At 39.9% G+C, this 4,298-nt stretch overlaps 1 non-coding gene across 1 annotated transcript; it reads right to left on the minus strand.

Annotated features, from left to right (window-relative positions):
* Positions 1–3,666: 3,666 nt before the first annotated feature.
* On the minus strand, positions 3,667–3,779 carry LOC111723576. Its single transcript, XR_002772092.1, has one exon. It is a non-coding gene; the product is annotated as a small nucleolar RNA SNORA15 (small nucleolar RNA).
* Positions 3,780–4,298: the final 519 nt, after the last annotated feature.

The raw sequence follows: 4,298 nt of genomic DNA on the forward strand, positions 1-4,298 counted from the left end.
TGCCTCGCCAGTAATTCTCACTGCTTTGAACCCTTCTCAGTTGATGTTTTGATAGATGCATTTTTCAAAACATCAGCGGGTCTTAATTACTTATGACTCAACTACTTTTTTGTGTGTCTTAATGGAGAGGATGAAGTAAAGTTTTTCTACCTCAAAGAAAAGTAAAGTAACTATTTACGCACTGTCTATTTTTTTTTAATACTGACTTTGGAGAAAAAAGCAAAGGAGTCATATTTGCTGTTCACCAATTATGTTATTTGCATGCAAATCCAACCGTACCTAGTTTACCTGGTTAGTAATATGAGCACGGAAAACCGAACTGGAAAAAGTAGATGGTGGATGAATGTGGAAAACCCATTAAGTTAGATCCCACTCATTCAGAAATGGTGATAGATCTTACCTGGAGAAAATTTACCTCTCATTTATCAAAAGAAATTGGTAGGCAAATTAATAATGTAAAAAGAGTTGAAGGAAACACCATTTGACCTACTAAAGCAAACAATACCTTACTTTACTCAGATGTCAAGTACGATACATGTCTCAGTCTCAAGTGGGGGAGATTACAGACTATTTCTCATGAGCACAGTCATGAAATGACCCATGGGCAGACAGACTGTTTTTATTTTAAAATTTAGATAGAATTCTTTGTTAATTTAAAAGTGTACTCTCACCTTACAGACAATATGTATGTTGCTATGTTCTGAAATTTATATTTAGCTGGTAGTTAATTTATTTCTAGATTCTAGGACACTAGATCCCCAGGAACAGAGTCACTGTGTTCACTAGACTTCCCGATTCCCTGGTCTTGGGTTAGAGGACTCAAGATTGAAAAATGTAATCATCCTCTGGAACACTGGTTTTTATATTCAGATGGAATGTTTTTCACACAAGCAGGTGTCAAGATGTTCCAGGGCGATTATCTCTCCCAAGTAGCCAGAACAACAACAAAGGGGGACAAAGAAGTGACACTGTCACTGTCCTTGCTCCATCTTTGCACCTTAAATTAAAAAAAATCCCAGATCGTTGGCAAAACTTGTCACTTATTCTTCTCTATTTAAATTCTCCTGCTGGCCTGGCTAAATTCCAGAAGATGTGTGTGAGAGTTATAAAGTACCCCTGACTACCCCAGATATGAGAATTCAAGAATGGAAGCTGAGGTCCTATCTCTTTTTGTAAAATTCTCTGTGACCCATTCACTTATGTTCATTGATTTATTTGGTCCCTGAATACTGACTAGGCCTTATTACACACAAAGTAATTAGAAAGTAAGTGATTTAAACCCTTTTCCCCTAAGGCACATATAGGGTGAAGTTTCTGGGGTTGGGGCAGCAATTTGGGCAAGCTTTGAATGGAAGCAAACATAAAACAGTGTGTGAGAAAGACAGAAAAACAGATATGCACATTTTCTATCTCTTTTTGAATGAAGAAGCAAAATTGTGCTTGGCACCCATACCTCAGTGGATAGGGCACCGGCCACATGCACCAGGGCTGGTAGATTCCAACTCAGCCAGGGCCTGCTAAAACAACAATGGCAACAATAACAACAAAATAGCCAGGCATTGTGGTGGGCACCTGTAGTCCCAGCTACTTGGGAGGCTGAGGTAAGAGAATCGCTTAAGCCCAAGAATTTGAGGTTGCTGTGAGCTGTGATGCCACAGCACTCTACCAAGGGTGACATAGTGAGACTCTGTTGGGAAGGGAAGGGGAAGGGGAAGGAAGGAAGGAAAAGGAAAGGGGAAGGGAAGGAAGAGAAGGGAAAGGAAAGGAAAGAAAAAGGAAAAGAGAAGCAGCAAAATTGAGTGGGGAGGTAGAAAAATTAATTCTCTGGGGGGAGAATTAAGCAAGGCCGTAGAGCAATGATTTTCAGCCAGTGTGTTGCAGCACACTGGTGAGAGAATATTAAGTGTGCTGTAAAAAATTTTAAAGATAATTAATCAAATTATTTTTGAAAGAAGTTCAAAGCACAATAAGTATATTCTTTTTTATTTTGTAACTTTTTTTGGATCAACGTAATTTAAGTGTCCTGTGGAAGCATAAGTATAGGGTCAAGTGTGCCGTAAGATTATAAAAAAAAAAAAAAAGGCTGAAAAACACTGCCCTAAGGGATATGGCAGTAGTTAAGGTGCATCTTCAAAACTGCATTCAGCAGAACATAACAGTGAGCTGTCCAGGTGAGAGTAACAAGATAAGCGAAGAAATTTACATGGGATACTGGGATTATAAGGTGATGTAGATACAGGGATACATGGATCTATAAATATAGATACTGGAACTATAAGGTGATATAGATACAGGGCTACATGGATCTATAGATACAAATACATAGGATTTAGATACAGGAAGAGAAATATTAGAAGGTGAATTCAGAAGAGTAGGCTATTCAAACAACAGACATTTCTCAAAAATACTCTACCAGGCATTAAGGATAAAAAGTTGGACAAAGACTGTTCTACCCATAAGGATCCCCTTAGGCCAAGAGCACTGGCATCACCTGGTTTTACCAGCCCCTAAGCTAGGGTTTAACAAAATCCCCCAGGTGATTCTGATGCACATTCAGTTTGAGAACCACTGATGTAATATGTTGTCCCAGTTTTAAGGAGCTTACAGTTTATGGGAAGAGACAAAGTAGAAAATCAGCAAATGTTGTGTAGTATAATGCTAGATGAGAGATAAGGACAGGGTATCGTGATGAGCTAAGCAAATCAGACAGGGACATGTCAAGAGGGGGAAAGAATGCAGTTGGTAAGCTATCCCCAAATGGGCCAGTGTTTTCAACTGACGATACTTGCCAATAAATAGATGGAACCAGTGATTTTTATTCATTGCCTTTATGTACCAATCACTGTTAGATCATTGTTTTACGTAATCCTTCACCACTATGTCTTTGGTTTAAGACACCATCATCTCTTGCTTGTACTGTGTAACAGCCTCAAGTGGCTGAGAAGTCCCACCCGCTTTGCTCCCCGCTAGTCTATTACACTGCAGACCAAACAGTATTTTTCCATCCACCTCCTTAAGATTGTCTTTTTTTTTTTTTTTTCTGAGGCAGAGTCTTGTTCTGTCACCCAGCTAGAGTGCCATGGCATTAGCCTAGCTCACTAGAATCACAACTCCTGGGCTTCAGCGATCCTCCCACCTCAGCCTCCCCAGTAGCTGTGACTATCAATGTGCACCACAATGCCCAGCTGATTTTTCTATTTTTAATAAAGAAGAGGTGTCATTCTTGCTCAGGCTGGTCTTGAACTCCTGAGCACAGGCAATTCTCCTGCCTCAGCCTCTCAGAGTGCTAGGACTACAGACATGTGCCACCACGCCTGGCCTGATTTTTTCTTAAATAGCTCTCTGTTGCTTCCTTCACGTGGTTGATAAAGCCCTGGTGATCCAGCCCCTGTTACATCTCCCTCCTGGCACTCCCCAGTGCTCACCCCTCAACCACACTCTCCACACTTCCTTCTACCACAGACAATTTGAGCAGTGTTGCTCCCTCTGTTTAAATATTCTTCCATTTTTCCCTTAGCTCAGGTAAGCCCTGCACGCCCCCTCAGATCTCAACTTAAATGACTTTCCACAGAGTAGCCTTGCCTGACCACTCTGAGGATGTCACATCTCCCTCTCAGAAGATTACTTGGTCACCCTTTTCTTTTCTTTTTTTTTTTTTTTTTACATATTTGTGTTCACCTTTAACAAAATGATATGCTATGAAATAACTTAGCATATCAGTCATTTAAAAGGGAAGACTGCTTTTGCATGGTGTCTGGCTGGGTCACCCTTTTCAATGTGACCTCACTGTGTGATGAATTAATGGTTTTACCCACCAATTTAACTTCCACCAGAGCCAGGGACCTCGTCTGTTTCTGTTAAACACTTTTCCCCCCTTAAAATGGTGCTGGTTCATAGTAACCAATCAATAAATATTTGTTTAATTGATCAATCTATTACTATAGAAAGTATTTCCAGACAGAAACTCCAATGATCATATTTTGACAAAACATCAGTAGCGTTACATGCTTCAGAGAGGTTTGGTGGATTAAGGGCTTAGAAATCACAATGTATTGTGTGATTAAAAGATCACCGATACTGGCTGAGCAGGAGTCAGTGACAATACCATTAAATTGGATAAGTGGTGAACAAACAAAGGCTAGAAGGTAGAGAGCCTGATTAGCTATGAAAGTGAAACAAGAATTGACAGAGAACCTCAAAAGAGGTACCAAAAGAAAAATTGACTTTCACGTAAGAGAGACTCAGGTACTTTTGTTGAAAGTAGAAAAAACAAGAAAAGAACACAAGATTGACATGGA

The sequence above is a fragment of the Otolemur garnettii genome, unplaced genomic scaffold, assembly GCF_000181295.1.
Source record: "Otolemur garnettii isolate 467f Iridium unplaced genomic scaffold, OtoGar3 scaffold00012, whole genome shotgun sequence".
Taxonomy (NCBI): domain Eukaryota; kingdom Metazoa; phylum Chordata; class Mammalia; order Primates; family Galagidae; genus Otolemur; species Otolemur garnettii.